This window comes from Suncus etruscus, chromosome 4, assembly GCF_024139225.1.
Source record: "Suncus etruscus isolate mSunEtr1 chromosome 4, mSunEtr1.pri.cur, whole genome shotgun sequence".
NCBI classification, from domain to species: Eukaryota; Metazoa; Chordata; class Mammalia; order Eulipotyphla; family Soricidae; genus Suncus; species Suncus etruscus.
In genome coordinates, this window is record NC_064851.1 from 10,435,200 (window position 1) to 10,454,934 (window position 19,735).

Sequence of the window (19,735 nt, forward strand, 5' to 3'; positions counted from 1 at the left end):
TCTGTTCTCCCTGTTTTCTTTTTCTCACCCCCTGATCATCAGCTTTATCTCAGCCTTGTCTGTTAATACTCTCGAGTTCACTCTCTTTCCTAACCCATCGTACATTTGCACGTTTCCCCTGTAGCTCCACTCTGAACCAAGATGTTTTTCTACACCAGATGAGAGTTAAGACAAGTGGATTACGGTCACTATTCCAGTAAATGTTAGAAACCCTACCTACCGTGTCTTATGGATTTCAGTAGGTATTCCAGATCCATTCATTCATTTGTTTAAAAAAAAATCACTTGGATTGATTTTTCCACTGGTGTGGGAAAGTTTCTGTATGTGTATGCCTCACTCAATGTACAGAAATGAACTAGACGGCATATTTTGCACCTCGAGTTACTAAAATAATGCCAAATTCTGAAGGAAAAAAATTATTGTCCCATATTTAAAGTCCCATGCTTAATGTCCCCCTTTAAATTTCATGTTTAAAGTCCATTGGTGTGTGAAAGCCAGACCCAACCAGCACACAAAAATGGACTCTACACAACTTTTGTGTTCAGATGTAACCATGAAACAACTGTCATTGGTTGAAATCATCTGTAGAGAATATCTACACCACAGGCATCAGAGAACACCACAAATCAGGCTACCACCAAGGTAAGAGGTGGTTGCTAACCATATTCCCAAACACCTCTGCCATCTTATCTGCTCTACACAAAAACACTACAAATGTTTCTCCATTCTCTACAGCAGAGCCTTGTTAATGGGTACAGGTTTTGAATTCCTGAGTTACTCCAACCAAAGGGCAATGTACAATAACACAGCTCCTTCCATGTTGAAAATCAATTACTGGGGCCGCAGAGATAGCATTGGAGGTAGGATATTTGCTTGCATGCAGAAGGACGGTGGTTCGAATCCAGCATCCCGAGCTTGCCAGGAGCGATTTCTGAGCATAGAGCCAGAAGTAACCCCTGAGCGCTGCCGGGTATGACCTAAAAACCAAAAAAAAGAAAAGAAAAGAAAAAAAATCAATTACTGAAATCCTTTTATTTCTTTCCTATTTCATTTCTATAGTGCCTAAACCATATTTTCAGGTCCCCAGCCACCTGCTTCATATGCACTTCTCCAGGTATAGTAGTGACTGTACTATTGCTCCTCAAGATTAGCTCACCTCTAAGAATGAAAGAAGGCACTCATGAGTCTGAATGAAAAAACGGATGGGGTATCATACTGAATTCACTCAAGTCAATCTTTCATTTTAACATGCCAACCCTCCATCTTAACAGTGAGAGACTCCTGTTTCTCCAAAGGCAGTGTGTAAAACACACAATGGCACTGACTGTCCAAGTTTAGGGATTTGCAGGTACCCACACAAGTTGGTTTCCAGTGTGCTGGAAGTTGAGTTTGGCAAAGCCAAGAAGATGAGTTCCCAGAACCTCCGTTAGGAGCTACACCTTTGCCAGCCCACTGTGGGTAGAAGCAATGGTTGTTGATTCCTTCATATCCTTTCCCTAGGGTGAAAAAAACTTACATGTAGCTCCTGCTGACACTTTTACAGGTAATAGTGATGTTGTCAGACAAGGAAGGATTGGAGTCTCTGAGTTTAGCCCCAAAAATGTTCCAAGATGGAGAGAGCAAAATACTATGTAATTATATTTCTTTTAGGGATCATGCATCCACGCATGAACATTGAATTCTTGCATTGAACATTGAATTTTGATGGATTGAGGCAGGGTTTGAATTTGTGAATTACTTCTACCACTTATCAATATGTAAGGAAGCTGGGGTGAGCTCGAAGAAACTGGAATTTCTCAGAGTTATTGAAAGTGTCCCCAAAACTACAGAGTCAATATAAAGATGCACCAGAACTTAAACTCAAGCCCACTGGTTTGAATCCAAGCCTAACTAGCCCGTGGTGCTATTTTCTCCCTCACTGATGGCCAGAGAGTGAGGAATGAGAGATAGTACAGGGGATAAGTGTTCATCTTGCACCCTGCAGATCTCAGCTCAATTCCTACCACCACATGTAGTCCACAGTGTACAATCAGTAGTCAGCTGTGAGTACTGTCAGATGTGGCCAGAACAAGTATTAAACAGATTTTAAATATTGGTAGGTGAAGGTTTGAATCCAGCTACCAATGTTGGTAGATGGAGGATCGTTCCATTCCCAGTTTGCTCCCTCAGCATCTGTGTACTAAACAGGCTGGATACAACCTTGCCTAAATGCTCCAGACCTTGCCAGGCTTCTGACTTTACTGAAAATTCATTGGGACAAAGCCCTGACCATTTATCATCTTGAGACAGCTAGCATCTGCTCTATGGGTTTGCCTCCTAAAGGCTTCTCCTGGGTTGGTTCCCAGACTCCCAGGCACATGTAGACACACTTCAGCTCCTCTTTGAACCTCAATCCTTGGATGTCAACTCAACATGCAGCTTCAAAGCAACTTTTTTTTGGGGGGGAGGGGCTGCATTAAGAATTCATCCTTCTAAAAAAAAAAAAAAAAGAATTCATCCTTCTTTGACCACAATAAAAATAAAAAAAAAGATATTTTTATCCTTGCAGAACAGAGCCCTGTTCTGAAATGACAAGCTCTACTTACTTGGATTCTGTTCTTCTCAAAGCCTCCACTGTCTCTAGAGTTAAGGCTCCATTTAAGGTCACTAGACCTTTGACAAGTTCTGTGTGCATTCAAGAACTGTGACTCAAGTCCCCTTTCAAAGATGGCCACTGCCACCTCTTAACTGTAGATGTAAGAGCTGCCATTTTCTGAGCCCAAACTGTGGAGGTTGGCACCAAAGTACTCTTGGCCATAGCAATGGAGCGAGGCCTCTGATGAATTCTAGGGTATGCTAGAACTGGTGAATTTTTCATGTCTTCCCTTAATCTGCTATTGTTCCTTCCTAGGATCCCAGGATCAACTTGACGATTGGGAAAGCACAGCCCTATATTCACAGGGTAAATGGTGCTATACTTATGGCAGTTTAGTTGTTATTTTCATTGTAAGAGTTTATGTTCCTATTAAATGCCATCAAGGCCTATGAAATTTCAGTTACCAGACCGATGTTTTCTGAGACATTTCAGATCCATCTGAAGGTCTAAAGTTAGGATGTTATGGCCTTGGTTTTCTCCTTGAACAAGACATTCTTGAGTTGTGTCCTCTGCTTTCAAGAAGTCATCAGTTGTGTCTGATAAGAAATCAAGCCACTGCACAAATGTAGGGTTTCTGGCGGTAAACCCTTTAGAATGTGGCCATCTGTTTCTTTTAATGCATTCTCACAGGCTTGAGAGAGCATCTGTGGAACTGAGAGACAGTTGTTACGTTTAGAGAAAGCATTTCCCCAGGTGTGGTACCTACTAGTGAGTTTTGGAAGTATGAGCCAGGATGATGCTGTGAAATGATGGACAGCTGCTCTGAGCAGTTCTTCCTGAGGGAGATGCACTGTAGCAGTTTTGGAGGAAACCAAGAAGTATTCCAGTGGCTTCAGACTAATTTATTATGTGGGGGGAAATCTCCCAAACTATGCTCAAGAGGCCCAGAGATCCTGTCTGATGATCTGAACCTGGTGGTGCTCTTAGGCCAGGCCGTGGCAGACCTAATCACAGGGCTTCCAGGACTGCACCAGAGACCATGTGATACCAGGGCTCAAACCAGAATCAGCCCTATGCAAAGCCTGTACCTTAACCCCTGGATAATCTTTCCACTCCTCTTAGTAATTTAGATGCACTCTTCCCTTTTATACTCTACAAACATTTCTCCAGCATCTTCTCTTAAATTATGTAATGTAATTCATAATTCTCTTAATTAACTGGAAAGTTGAAAAATAATGCTAAAATAGCTTTCATGCAATAGACAGTTGACAGTCGTTTTGAATTTCATTTCAAACAGCAACATGACACAGAAGAAAATACGTTTTTAAGTTTAGATTTATATTCACCAACTGGTATTAACATATATACTTCATATATCTTTGCATATTATATTTTCTTTGTTTTGGGACCAACCTGAAATGTTTAGGATTATTCAAAGCCTTGTGTTTGGGGGTCACTCCCAGTGGTGCTCAGGAACCATATGGTACCAGGTACTGAACCCTTATCTCACATGGAAAACATGGTCTTGGCCCTTTGAACTCTTCCTCTCTCCAGCTCTGTGGCTATAATATTTTTTCAAGAATATTTGAAAGTGGTTTAGAGTTGCCATTTCCCATTAAATCAGAATTCTTTAACATGGATTTTCAAAAAAAAAGGGTAAATATTTTCTGATAAGACAAAGATGCGATGATTAAACTCAAGAAAATTAACAATTTACATTCCAACTTTGCTAACAGTTCTAATCATTCCTTTCACACAGTGATATTTTCCTATTTTATGACCACCGCTCCGTCTCTAGTCTCCATTTTCAGGGTCTAATTCAAGGATTCTAGATTCTAATTCAGGAGTCTAATGAGGAACACCTTATGTGGCGCCTTTGAAGAATGCAATTGGTTTTCGGGTTCCATATTTTATGCAAGAAACAAGCATGTAAACAGGGATATTTATTTTAAAAAATAGGTTCATGTGACTTTCTGCATCTGTTAAGCTCACAGAGCAGAGATGGCGATTTTGGCAGAAAAGAACCCAGATTTGGAAGATTCACAATCGTGTGTGTGTGTGTGTGTGTGTGTGTGTGCGCGCGCGTGTGTGTGTGTGTGTGTGTGTGTGTGTGTGTGTGTGTGGCTGAGTGGCCCCAGAGGTGGGACCCTATAGCAGCTTGTGTGTGTGTGTATGTGTGTGTGTGTGTGTGTCTGAGTGGTCCCAGAGGTGGGACCCTATAGCAGCTTGTGTGTCTGTGTGTGTGTGGCTGAGTGGCTCCAGAGGTGGGACCCTATAGCAGCTTGTACAAATGATTAACTTCACTTGGTTTCCTTCTTGCCAACAAGAAAGTATCTATGACCTGCTTAAGATTAGTGGTGACTTTGGGGATGAAGGCAAGCAGTGCTACACTCACCAGCTATTCTTGGGGTCTACTCTTGGCTCTGTAACTTAAGAGTCACTCCTGGAAGTGTTTGGTGGACCTTCTGCAGTGCTGAAAATAGAAATGGAATGCAATTGGAAGCAAATGCCTTCACCCCTATGCATTTTCTCTGCCCCCTTAACTTTCCAGACATATACCTGATTTTAAAATATCCCATATGCTAGACCAGAGTGATAGCATAGTGGGTAGGGTGTTCACCTTGCATGTGGCTGACCCAGGTTTGGTCCCTTGGCATCCCATTTGCTGCCTTAAGCACCAGTACAAGTGATCCCTCAGTGCAAAATCAGGAGTAATCAATTCCTGAACCTACAGCCAGGTGTGGCCCAAAAGCTAAAAAAATAAATATTTCATATGCTAGGATCGGTGAATACTGCATGTGGACATAATGTGACCATCTTTAGGTGTTCATTTTTATGGTATAGGGGGAAACATCCCCCAAGTGCTACTCACGATGTCTGGGTCCTCCACCAGCAATTCTCTGCCAACTGGGCCACTAGATCAATGCAGGGGCCTAAGGATGGAACAGTGCTGGGTTACTGGGCCACTCTAGTGGTGCTGGGGTTCCTTGTAATTGTTTCCAACTTCCCAGATCTAGAGGGGAAAAGAAACCATGCGCAAACACTTCCCCTTCCCTTTACGGAGAGCTCCTATCAGCTGTGTTGCTAAGCTGTCACTCTCATTAAACAATCAGGAGGAGTGTTTAACAGTCAGTCATATGCTATTTCCCCTACCCCACCACCAATGTTAAGATCCACTGTCGGGGCCGGAGAGATAGCACAGCGGCATTTGCCTTGCAAGAAGCTGACCCAGGACCTAAGGTGGTTGGTTCGAATGCCGGTGTCCCACATGGTTCCCCATGCCTGCCAGGAGCTATTTCTGAGCAAATAGCCAGGAGTAACCCCTGAGCACCGCTGGGTGTGGCCAAAAAAAAAATCCACTCTCAGTATTCAGACCTTCAGAGCATCAGATATTTCTTCAGATCATGTGTGAAAATGGTCTCTCCCTGCTGGCACAATTATCATTGGCCTCAACAAATCTGCAGATGGCCAAGAGAGACCATACAGCAGGTGAAGTGCTTGCTTTGCATGTAGTTCACCCAGGTTCTATAGTGTTCTGTTCTGTTCTATTCCATCCTATGCTTTCTTTCTTCAATGTTTTGTTTGTTTTGGGGTCACACCCAGCAGCACGCAGGGGTTACTCCTAGCTCTGTGCTCAGAAATCGCTCCTGGCTGGCTCAGGAACCATATGGGATGCCAGGATTCAAATCACCATCTGTCCTGGGTCTGCTGCAGGCAAAGCAAATGCCCTACTGCTGTTCTATCTCTAAAGTGGTAAGGTGTCTGCCTTGCCTGCACTAGCCTAGGGCGGACCACAGTTTGTTTCCCCAGCATCTCATATGGTCCCCCTAGCCAGGAGCAATTTCTGAGCACATAGCCAGGAGTAAAACCTGAGCATCAACGACTGTGGCCCAAAAACCAAATATATATACATATATATATTCTATTTCATTCTATTCTTTTCTGTTCTATTATATCCTATACTGTCTCCCCCTATGCTTTCCTGAGCACCAGCAGGAGTGAGTCCTGAGCAGCACCAGGTGTAGCCCCTAAAGAAAACTGGAAACTACCCCAGTGCCCAGTAACTGATGAAAAGATAAAGAAATGGTGATGTTTGTCCATGGTGAGATATTACTTAAATTTAGGAAAAGATGAAATCATGCCATTTGCTGCAGCTTGGATAAATTGGTGGGTGTTATACTAAGTAGAGTGAGTCAGAAAGTAAAAGAAAAAAATACTGGATGATCTTGCTCATGGGCAGAGGATAAAGCCCAGAGCACCACGAGGTGTGTGCCCTCCCCACCCAAAAAAAAAAATCAGCCTAAATTGTTCAGTTTCCATAATCAGTACATTTACTTATTATTTATTCCTTTTACCTCAGAAGCATCCCATTCTTAATTAAAAGACTCTTTGGATAAGTCTGGATATTCAAATAAAACTTGGGCTCTGAAAGAATCAATTTATCTCTAAAGATTTGTTTATGTCCCATGAGACATAAACACATCATATCAAAGTTTTAACTTTACTCTTGCAACTTGGCAGATAAATGCCTACTGATCCATCCTTTGATTGAATAAGTTACTGGGAAATATTTCTGCATGGTTGGTGACACCCTTTGGATGTGATTTTTCAGACATCATTGATAATAAGTCATCAGTTCCGTTCTCTGAGAGTGGAAGAAAATGATTTGCCACAATGACTGAAGAATTCCTTCACAGTTTGGTCACCTGAGGAAATTCTAATATCTTGTCCTGAACATTCAAAATGATTATCTTTTAGGGTTTGAAATGATAGATTCCTTTTATTCAAGATATTGAGAGTCTAATTTTTAAATATAGAGAGCCATTCTCAGTAATTGAAGGAATCAAGCCATAGAGAGTTGTTTTCATTTTAGTCCTAACTTCAAAAGGACATCTTAGGTTTGATTTTATATTCACTTCTATGTGTCAGCATAAAAATGATTTTTTAATTCATTGACCACTGCTCAATACAAATATTCATGTACTAGCTATCTAGACATGGTAAAATTTAATTTCTTGAGGCTAAAGCAATAGTAAATGGGCAGGGCACTTGTTTGTAACAGCCAGTCCAATCTCCCCACTATTCTTTGTGGTTGTTTTTTTGTTTGTTTTTGGGTCACACCTGGCATACTCTGGGGTTACTCCTGACTCTTCACTCAAAAATCACTCCTAGCAGTTTCGGGACCATATGGGATGCTGGGATTTGAACCACTGTCCGTCCAGGCCCCAGGACCCCTCCAGGAGTGATCCCTGGGCACAAAGTCAAGAATCAGCCCTGGGGACACTATCAGGTGTGACCCAACTACAATCATATTTGTAATCAAGGTGTTTAAATAAAGATAGTAATAAAAAATAAGAAAGACTAATAACAATCATTTTTATTTCTTCAATATGAAAAATATATTTAAATGTATCTTAATTAATTAAAATTAAAAAAATTTTTTTTGTTTTTTGGGCCACACCCGGTGACACTCAGGGGTTACTCTTGGCTATTTGCTCAGAAATTGCTCCTGTCTTGGGGAGAACATATGGAAAGCCATTCAAACTACTGTCAGTACTGGAATGGCTGCGTGCAAGGCAAATGCCCTACCACTGTGCTATCCCTCTGGCCCCTGAAATTTTAATTAAGAAAACAAAATAAAACAAAGTGTTCCTAATATAGTTGTTTGGGGGGCATTAATACCAATCTCACCACCAGCATGACCTTCCGACCTTTCTTCCACCAGTGTTCCCAGTTTCCTTTCTGCCCTATATACAGGCACAAGATAGTTTATTTTATATCATTTGTTCCAACCAAATGGCTAATACTTCAGTAAAAGAACATTTATGCAAATCTTCATATCTCACAATGGGATCATTAAGTCACTGAGGGTTTACCAATGTGTTTGTGGCTAGTTGTGCCTTTTGTGCCACTGCTTTTGTTTATCGAGCTTTGTTGCCTTCCATGCTACTTTCCCATCTGATTTTCTGTGTTCCTACTGGACTGTCTGTCAGGATTGTGACATTTGGAGGTGGTGCTCTGCTGTCTATGTGGCCACATACTCCAGAAACTCCAGGATCTGTATAACTAGATAGACCCATGAGAGCACATAACAATGGTTGTGGGGTTGTGGAGGCAGCTGACAGGACTTTGACAGAGTGGGGACTCAGCCCGACACTGCCCCTTCTTCCAAAGGCACCAGGAGATTTCAGTATGAAGGCCGGTGTCCGCCTGAATCTTAGCAGCTTGTCATGAATCTCTTCTGGATAAACTATAAAGCTTGAATGATGAGTTTACCTGTTGGCAGCAGAATGGTGTGGATGTGGGTGTGGCTGCTGGGGCTTCTGGAAGTACAGGTTCAGTGGAGGGTACTGGCATCCTTACTCCAAGAAGACTCAGAGTTAATAAAATGTTTCTTTAAAGACATTTTTGGGGTTGGGTGGGCCCAAAACAAAACAAAAATCCTACTGCTAAACATTTTTTATTTTATTTTGGGCCACACCTGGTGATGCTCGGTGGTTACTCCTGGCTATGCACTCAGAAAACGCTCCTGGCTTGGGGGACCATATGGGATGCTGAGGGGATCCAACCATGGTCCATCCTGGGTCAGCCCCATGCAAGGCAAATGCCGTACCACTGCGCCATAGCTCCAGCCCCGGCTAAACTTTTTTTTTTTGTTCTTTATTTTAATTATGACAACGAAGATGCAAAGAAAGAGGACAGGGTAAAGTTACAGTGGAAGCACAATCACCCATAAACAGAATTCTTGGTAGTTCCATCGATGATATCCCAGCCTTGAACTTTCAGCCAAAGAACATTAAGAAAAACAAAACTGAACCCATGTACAATACAATTAATTTGTCCCTCAAATCCCCAGTTGTATTACATACTATTTCTTAGCAGCACACAATATAATCCAAAGAGATTAGACTTATGTAACTCCTTAAACATTGAGGGCAAAGTACATTTATCTAGTTCCATGCACATGCTTACTATAAACTTTTTTTTAATTGAATGAAATTTTTTCACGACAGTTGTCAGCAACCCAATTGACTGTCAATAAGTGAAGGAAGATATTTTGGTATATACATAACCTGTCATTTTGTTCAGCAATCAAAGGAATAACCTGTTAACAGACACCATAGAAGGAGAGAAAAAGACATGATCAAGATTCTGAATAGGGGCCGGAGAGATAGAATGGAGGTAAGATGTTTGCCTTTCATGCAGAAGGTCATTGGTTAGAATCCCGGCATCCATCTGGGGCCGGGTAGGTGGCGCTGGAGGTAAGGTGTCTGCCTTGCAAGTGCTAGCCAAGGAAGGACCGCGGTTCGATCCCCCGGCGTCCCATATGGTCCCCCCAAGCCAGGGGCAATTTCTGAGCACATAGCCAGGAGTAACCCCTGAGCGTCAAATGGGTGTGGCCCAAAAACCCAAAAAAAAAAAAAAAAAAAAAAAAAGAATCCCGGCATCCCATATGGTCTCCGTGCTTGCCAGGAGCAATTTCTGAGCATGGAACCAGGAGTGACCCGAGTGCTGCCAGGTGTGACCCAAAAACAAACAAAAAAAGGATTCTGAGTAATATCATCTTTCTCATATAAAGCTCTAGAAAAGGCAAAGCTAATTATTGGTGACTGAAATCACATTCTTGGCTGTAGAAACAATAGTTGGATGGGGGATATTGAGTATCAGCAGAAATAAGGGAGATTTCCAGTGAGATGTAAAAGTTGTCTATTTTTTTTTTTTTTTGGTTTTTGGGCCACACCCGGTGATGCTCAGGGGTTACTCCTGGCTATGCGCTCAGAAGTCGCTCCTGGCTTGGGGGACCATATGGGACGCCGGGGGATCGAACCGCGGTCCGTCCGAGGCTAGCGCAGGCAAGGCAGGCACCTTACCTTTAGCGCCACTGCCCGGCCCAAGTTGTCTATTTTTTTAATATAATTTTTATTTTGAACATAGTGGCTTACATATTGTTGACAATAATATTTTAGGTACATATTTACATAAAAGCAGGGGGATTCCCATCACTGATTTGTCCTTCCTATACCTCCGTTTTCATCCTACCTCCCAAATCCTCCTCCCTCACCCCCGGGGCTGCTAGAAAATGTGGTCCCCTCTGTACCTGGTTTACTACTTAGTAGTCTTGCACCTGTTTGGTCTTGATACCTCCCTTATTTCCCCCTCTAACTGGGAGGCAAGACTAGATAGTTCAAGTTATGTGGTTTTGTTTGAAGAAGAGAAAAGTAATAAACTGGGGTAAAAGTCTAATCCGCTGAGAATGGGCGGGATCCTTCTAGAGGCTCTCATCATCGGTTTGAGAGACAAAGGAGAGAAATAAGGTGTAACACCCCAACAGTACAAAAAGAAGTGTCAAATATCCAGTGAGCACTCCAACAATAACAATGATAAGCACCACAAAAATAGCCATGGTCTTGAGATAAAAAACATGGCAGGGCATATAAAGAAAGAAAAGAAAAGAAGAAAAAAAACATAAATGTAAATGGGGACAAAAGTTGTCTATTTTTAATACTAAAAAAAATTGCCACGAGGCTACATCTATCAGAACTCATCAAGCAATACATGTCAAGTGAACATACCTAAATAAAATTTATTTTAAGTTACATGTAGGTAGAAATTCCTTTATGATGATTTTAACCATTAGTATTAATCTCATCTTGTTATACGAACCATTAAAATCTTAAATCATTAAGATACAGTTGTATTCTCATCACCACCACCAGATTATTCTTGTTTTGTTTTGGGACTACACCTGGCTGTGCTCAGGGGTTACTCCTGGCTCTGCACTCAGAAATCGCTCCTGGCAGACTCTGGGGACCATATGGGGAAAATATGGAACGCTTCACGAATTTACGTGTCATCTTGGCGCAGGGGCCATGCTAATCTTCTTCAGTATAAGAGCTGCTGATTTGAGCACCAGATTCATTTCTTAAAGTGCCTCAGAATGGAACTATTTTGTAAACTTTTTTGCAAACAGTAATTACAGTTGTGATTGGGTAAATTTAGATGAGAGTAAGGCTATCTCCCTGTTCAATGTGGAATAACAGTACAGCTGGTAGGGCACTTGTCTTGCATGCAGTCAGCCCGGATTCAATCCCTGGCATCCCCAATGGTTCCCTGAACACCTCCAGGAGTGATTCCTGAATGCGAAGTCAGAAGTAATTCCTGAGTATTTGTTCCTTGTGGTCCGTCTGCAAACAAAAACAAAACCTGGAGGGAGAAGGAACTGATACTTGCATAGCCGAGGGATTGCAGAGAAGGGCCACCAGCCTCCAGAAGTTTAGGGAGGGCCTTGGAATAGTATCCCCCTACCAACCCTCAGGGAGAAGCACTTAAGCTTAACAACTCAAGCTTTCAGCCTTCCAGCACTTGCAAGACAAGCATAGGTGTTGGAAAAGTAAAGGAGGGCTTTTGAGAGCCCTAGCAAGCTAATACATTCCCTGGAGCTTAGCTCTCAGCTCTACTGATTGTGAAATTCAACTTAAGTTAGCTGAGCATCATCAAGGAATTGCATACTATTTTAGGGACCAAACCTAAGAAACTGGCCTCCTTGGGGAATCTAACAGGGACAGAGAAGAAGAGAGAAGAGTCAAGAGGAGGCAAGGCAAAGCAAGGGCAGGAATCTGCAGCAGAGGAGAGAGAGAAAAACACACTTATTTAGTTCCCAGCAGGAGTTCTGAGATTGTATCCAAGTCAACCAAAATCATATAAGATTGCTTTAAAAATAGAGTCGAAAGACTCATTTACAGTGTGTCATCTCTCTGCAGGCTGAGAGTATATTGGCCAGCCCACACATCTCTAGTAGTTTGAGGACTCTGCTTGGGATATCTAGTAGAGTTAGAAGATGAATGCCTAAAATTGACAAGGAATTGGGGGTGAAGCACACCCAAAGTGTTCAGTATATTGGCCAGCCCACACATCTCTAGTAGTTTGAGGACTCTGCTTGGGATATCTAGTAGAGTTAGAAGATGAATGCCTAAAATTGACAAGGAATTGGGGGTGAAGCACACCCAAAGTGTTCAGGACTTACTCCTAGCCCTGCACTCAGGAGGCACAGGGAGCTGGTGAGAAGGCATAAAGCCTTCTCAGGAAGCTGGAAAAGGAGAGAATTCAAAATGAATCATTCATCCAGGACTGAGAGTGATAGCACAGTGGTAGGGCATTTGCCTTGCAGTCACATGACCTGGGGCAGAGCTGGATTTGATGCCTGGTATCAAATCCCCAAGCCTGCCAGGATTGACTTCTGAGCACAGAACCAGGAGTAACCCCTGAGTGCCACCGGGTGTGGCTCAAAAAACAATATATATAATTCACCCAGACCTGAGACAATGCCATGAACATGTGATGAGTTATGGGGTAAAAATAAGAGATGGTAATGGGGTGTTCGAGCAATAGTACAGTGGGTATAGTGTTTGCCTTATATGTGGCTGACTTAGGTTTGATCCTTGGCATCCCATATGGTCTCCTGAGCACCTCCAGGAGTAATTTCTGAGCACAGAGACAGATATTACCCCTGCAGGGTGTGGCCCCAAAATAAAATAATAGAAAACGATAGTACTGGGACTGGATGGTCTATGAAAATCAAGTCTTAAATCTTTCGTTTCTGGTAAACAGCTGAAGAACAATTTCCTGAGGCATGCTCAGAAGGCACAGAAGAGTTGCCTTTTTGTCCTGTTTGGGATGTACTCTATCTTTTCAGATTAATCCATGAGGCCCAGTTCCTGGGGTTCCTCCTAGTTTTTGACAGAAATGGTATTGTTCCATATAGACAGGCACCCATAACTGCCATCGTTGTTCTTATTGATCTTACAGCCTGAGCTCAGAAACTACCAAAGTTTTAACACAGTCTTTACATCTTGCTTGAGACTAAATTTGAAATGCAGCCTGGTGGGTAAAACAGTGAAACTGTGGGTTGAGAAATAAAATGTAGTGTCCGGCGAGGTGGCGCTAGAGGTAAGATGTCTGCCTTGCAAGTGCTAGCCAAGGAAGAACCGCGGTTCGATCCCCTGGTGTCCTAGATGGTCTCCCCAAGCCAGGGGCAATTTCTGAGCGCTTAGCCAGGAGTAACCCCTGAGCATCAAACGGGTGTGGCCCGAAAAAAACAAAAAAAATAAATAAATAAATAAAAAAAGAGAAATAAAATGTAGTCCTCAGCTGGAGGGATTCAGGGGGGTGCTGTTAGTTCGTTCACATGGCAACACTATCCAAAGACATATAGGAAAAAACATACAGCAAGACACACACACACACACACACACACACACACACACACTCTGGGCATAAACAGAAATTGAGTGTGTTTTACAAGGAAGAGAAAATCCAAAATCCAGCTGAAGCTACTAAGGCTTTTACTGTCTTTGCATAGAAACAAGACCATCAGACTTATTTTCCATGAATGCACTAATATAATTTCCCACCCCCGTTCTCTTCTGAAGCACTGTAGCCTTGAGATATGCTCAGGGCTCACTCCTAGCAATTATTGAGGGACTCTACACTCCACACATCAAACTCCGTTCAACTGCATGCAAGCTGCCTGAACTCCCATTTTATCTCTCTAGTTCCCATATCCCTTCTCTCCTGTCCCCCTTTACTACTTTGTGTTTCTGTCCACTAGACTCTAGGGCTTCAGCTCATCAGAATATCTATGCCAAGAGCTGAAACAAAGAAGCCAGGGGAGAAAGGTAAGAGTACGAAGGCTCCCCTCAAATAAAAGAGGGAAGAGGCGACTTCTCCTCAGTGAATCCTCATGCAGTCAGTCCACTGTCACATCCCTGACCCTGTGTCATTTTTTTTCCCTTTGGATTTCCAGTCTCCTGGAGGATGTGCAAGCAAGCTTGATCCTTACCCAGAAGCACAACTAATATGGACTTTTCAAATTGGCAGGAAACATGGCCAGTGGGTGGTGGGTGCCCTCTGATTTTCTGCTGTCCCACTCACTGCTTGGAAGAGGGGTATTTGATGGGCATAGAAAGTGTCATTGGCTTGGGATTTTTCTAAATTGTTAAAATGCCACTGATGATCTGACAAACGTGCACCTATGGTTAGACTAGACGACTAGGAGCAATCTTGTTCTAAGGGTTGAGAGAAATAGTAATGAAATTCTGGTTTGAGAAAGAAAGATAAGTTCTATCGTGTTGAGATCCCTTTTTGGCAATGCAGCAATTTGGTAATTGGTGAGATGGAAAAGCTGCCTCATCTGGAAAATGGGAACATATGTACAATTCTGTAAGAATTAGGAGGGTTTTTTTATTGTACATATACATGTTTAGCACAAGCAGGATGGTTCACTATCCTAATGGGAAATGTTTTTTTTGTTTGTTTTTTTTTGGTTTTTGGGCCACACCCTGTGACGCTCAGGGGTTACTCCTGGCTATGCGCTCAGAAGTTGCTCCTGGCTTCTTGGGGGACCATATGGGACGCCGGGGAATCAAACCGCGGTCCGTCCTAGGCTAGCGCAGGCAAGGCAGGCACCTTACCTCCAGCGCCACCGCCCGGCCCCGGGAAATGTTTTTTATTTTCTTTTTGGACTACTGCTTCTGGTGAGGTGCTCAGGAACCCGTTATCTCAAGCTCTTTGAGTTATCTCAAACTCAAATATCTTTATCAATGAAATTGCAGTACTTATGTAATTTTTTCCAACTGCATTTTTGTTTATTTATTTATTTATTTATTTGGTTTTTGGGTCACACCGGCAGTGCTCAGGGGTTACTCCTGGCTCTATGGTCAGAAATCGCTCCTGGCAGGCTCTGGAGACTATAGCCCCTGCATTTTTATTTTATTCTATTTTGGTTTTGGGGCCACACCCGGTGACACTCAGGGGTTAGTTACTCCTGGCTATGCACTCAGAAATTGCTCCTGGCTTGAGGGACCATATGAGATGCCCGGGGATCAAACCGTGGTCTGTCTTAGGTTAGCACATGCAAGCCAAATGCCCTACCACCTGTGCTACCTCTCCAGCCTCAGTTATTTAAAACAAACAAACATCAACAACAAAAATAAAACACTGCTACAAAGTTGGGACATCGTAAATGGTTCCTAGTTGGGAGGGAATGAAGATGGCATAGTGGCAGTGTAAGCAGAAACTTAGCAATATTATGGCGATAATCGGTGTGTACATATTCATAGAAGCAGTTGAAGTATTAAAAAAAAAAAAGCGGGGGGCCGGGCGGTGGCGCTGGAGGTAAGGTGCCTGCCTTGCCTGCGCTAGCCTAGGACGGACCGCGGTTCGATCCCCCGGTGTCCCATATGGTCCCCCAAGAAGCCAGGAGCAACTTCTGAGCGCATAGCCAGGAGTAACCCCTGAGCGGCACAGGGTGTGGCCCAAAACCCAAAAAAAAAAAAAAAAAAAAAAAAAGCGGGGCCGGGCGGTGGCGCTGGAGGTAAGGTGCCTGCCTTGCCTGCGCTAGCCTAGGACGGACCGCAGTTCGATCCCCCGGCGTCCCATATGGTCCCCCAAGAAGCCAGGAGCAACTTCTGAGCGCATAGCCAGAGTAACCCCTGAGCGTCACAGGGTGTGGCCCAAAAACCAAAAAAAAAAAAAAAAAAGCAACACAATCAAAGAGCTGGTTCTGAGGTAGAAAACTTGGGTTGAGTCACCAACAGAAATAAAGAGATGGGAGCTGGGCTGAGTAGCAAGAGCCAGAAGGTCTGGGCCTAGTGGTTTTTCTGCACTTTATGAGTCAGTAGAGAATGACAGAAAGTTGGAAGATTTTTATGCGTTGGCTCAAATTTTTATTAGAGGCATTTCTCTGACCAGCTATTCTAGTGAGAGAAGGAATGAATAGTAGTAGGGTCTCTCAAAACAGCTCAATCGCATGCTCACCCAGTAAGTCTTGGCTATCTCTGGAAAGATAAGTTCTTAAATTCTTTAAGTTTAGAACCTAAGAGCAGAGCATGGTGATGACTCAAAAGGCTGCAGTAGGGCCAGAGAGCTAGTACATTGAAGAGGGTGCTTGCTTTGATGTACCTGACCTAGATTCAATCCCAGCAACCCATATAGTCCCCCAGCACCACCAGGAGTTATTCCTGAGTGCAGAGTCAGGAGTAAACCTGTTGTAGCCCCAAAGCAAACCAACCATAAAAACAGAACCACAGAATGAAAAGGAATTCTAGCCATGATCTCCTAAGACCCGTATATAATAAGACCAGAGTCTATATGTGCAACCTGCAGCATTATATTTTACTTAATGGTCTTCTCTCAGTTTCCACTATATCTTCTCTAGTTATCCATTTTATTCCATTTGAGTTCAATATAAAGCCTTGTCATATTAGGAACTTGATTGGTATGATAAAGAAAGGGGACACATTTCATACTGTGGAGGTACTAAGGAGTCAGTGAACATAGAGCCAGGTATAGTGCCTGAGAAGGAGAAGGAACAAAAGGAAGAGAGGGAGAGAGAAAGTATAGAAAGGGAGGGAAGGATGAAGGGACAGAGAGAAAAGAAACAGAAAGTAGTGTGGCTGACTTGAAAGCAACTGACCCAGGTTCCATCCCCGGCATCCCATATGGTCCCCTAAGCTGCCTGGAGTAATCCCTAAACACAGACCAGAAGTCATCCCCAAGCACCATCAGGTGTGGCTCTCCCCCACCCTGAAATCAAGCTATGGCGGAAGAATTTCTATCTTTGTTACTACTGGGGAAGCCACCACAATCACCATGCCCAATAACTAACTTGGATCAACACTCAGGTGTCATTCCTGGCAACGCTCAGGGGATCATAGAGCACTAGGATCAAACTAGGATTGGTTGCATGTAAGGCAAGGCAAGTACCTTAATCCCTCAATCTCATTTTATCTCTGGCTCTTTCTTAGCTTTAATCTAGCCAGTACTTGTAGTACTAAGGTTGCCCATGACATGAGCTCAGTCTGGCATATTGTCCTAAGTAGACAATTCCTCTTCAGACAGAGCCAATGCAGAAGGCAGTTAAGCAGAGTTAACTTCAGAGCTGCCCCCATAGTATCCCACTGATGCTCGGGGAGACATCAGTCAAGAAACAGAACAATTGTGCTGAGTAAATTTTCATCCCCACATAATGCAGTAATCATGGGAAGATTCTCTCCTATCTCAGTGATAATGACTTACATTGTTGGAGCAACTCTAGATTCATCTTTGATCTGTGTCTTGGGTGCCCATCATTATGGTTAGAAAATGACAATAATTACTCTAACAGCATTGACTGAACTCTTACCTGTGTGCCAGGCACTGCTTTAAATACTTCACCTGAATCCATTTTATCTCTTGGCAGCAAAGAAGTAATGCACTGGTTAAATAACTTGCTAGTAAGTGGCAGGGCCCATGTTTAAATCCCAAATGCTAAGAGTTGAACGCCTCTGTAGAGCACCCAAATACATTTCTGTTTCTTCTTTTTGTTAATCTGTGTTACTTTTACTGATCTACCCTAAGTATTAGCTTCCTCTTCCAAGGCTCAGCTACAGAGACTGGGCCTGGGATGGTGCTAGCATGACTTTCAGATGAGGACTCGTGTCATTGTAGATAAATGGGTGAGTCACTGTAGCTGGAGAAACTGCTGGGAGGGAAAAAAGCAGATGAACCCCCAAAGTGAGGACAATATCGGGCCACACATGCTGTGTGCTCACTTTCTCCTCAAACTCTACCAGGCTCATGCAGCATGGCACCCTTACCTTGACAGTGCATTGGGTTTTCCAAAAGGATCCTGAACCATTCTGAGTAGCTGTGTTTGGCAGCCTGCAGCTTGAGGGGCCAGAAAACCATATGGCAGCTGCTGTAAATAAAGTTCACTTCGCACTGAGGTGACATTCAGCAAGAGAGTTTGGGGGCACAGGGGAAGCTTTGGGAACTTTCAGAAATGCCATAGAGCAGCCCCAGCCTTCTGGCAAGCTGAAGCATAAGTGTTTGGGGGCTCACACTTGGCAATGCTCAAAAATTTCTCCTGGCTCTGCATTCAGGGATCACGTCTAGTGGGTTTGGGGAACCATACAAGCGCAGGTGATTGCACTTGAGTGCAATCTGGGTAGGCAATATGCAAGGAAAGCATACCACCCACTGCACTATCATTCTGGCCCTGGAAGAGCATTTATTCATGTGTATTTGCCTATTGATTTGGTAAAGAAAAAGTAAGGTCTAGATAAAATGTCCTTGCTAAAATGGCAAAAAGAAAATGTTCTTGGAGCCAAAGAGATAGGGTGTTCACCTTGCTTATAGAAGACCCAGCTTCAATTTCCCAGCACATTTGTTACAGCAGCTGAATCCCTCCCTTGACACCCCCAGATCCTTACTGATGCAGCATCTACAAACATCAGCCCAAGTATCTATGAAAGTTGGCAATGAACAAGAAAATTCAGTGGAATCAAAGTCACAGCGCCATCTGCTGGAAAAGCACAAATGTGCCAAGCACCTATCTAAACTGCCAGTCCAGATTTAACAACCAAAAAAAAAAGAGGGGGGTGTTAAAGCAGCAAAATGGGAAACAAAGATAATTGGAGGGGCCAGAGTGATAGTTGATAGTACAGCACTTGTCTTGCAAACTGCTGACCTGAGGTTTGATCTCCAGTGTCTCATATGGTTCCCCAACCCAGCCAGGGGTCATTTTTGAGTTCAGAGTCAGGAATAACCACTGCCGGTGCAACACACACACAGACACACACAAATACAGGAAAATGCATGACTATATTTTCTAACTTCCTCAAGTGTGATTTTAAAACACCTACCAAAGACTTTTTTCTCAGTCTGTCTTAGAATTGGAACCATACCTCACTCTTCCTCACTTTATCTTCTATCTTCCTCCCAGGCCTTGTTTCTCAGAATGGAAAACATTTCTTTTATACAGCTTAACTTCTTTACTTCCCTGGATTTCTATCCTTTCCTTCCTTTAGAAAACAAGCTGTCTGTAGATGGAAAGTTTTGTGTCTAAATTGTTAATGAGTAAGTCATATGGAACTTCTTGTTTGTGTGTGTGTGTGTGTGTGTTTTGATTTTGGGCCACACCGGGCGGTGCTCAGGGGTGGAACTTCTTAATAAATAATGCTTGTATTTTATTTATTTATTTATTTATTTATTTATTTATTTATTTATTTATTTATTTATTTTGTGGTGGTTTTTGGGTCACACCCGGCAGTGCTCAGAGGTTTTTCCTGGCTCCGTGCTCAGAAATTGCTCCTGGCAGGCACGGGGGACCATATGGGACCG

The 19,735-nt window shown here is 43.0% G+C and overlaps 1 pseudogene; it reads right to left on the reverse strand.

The window, feature by feature from the left end:
• Positions 1-11,395: 11,395 nt before the first annotated feature.
• LOC126007617 (uncharacterized) lies at positions 11,396-11,489 on the reverse strand (annotated as a pseudogene).
• Between the last annotated feature and the right edge of the window lie 8,246 nt (positions 11,490-19,735).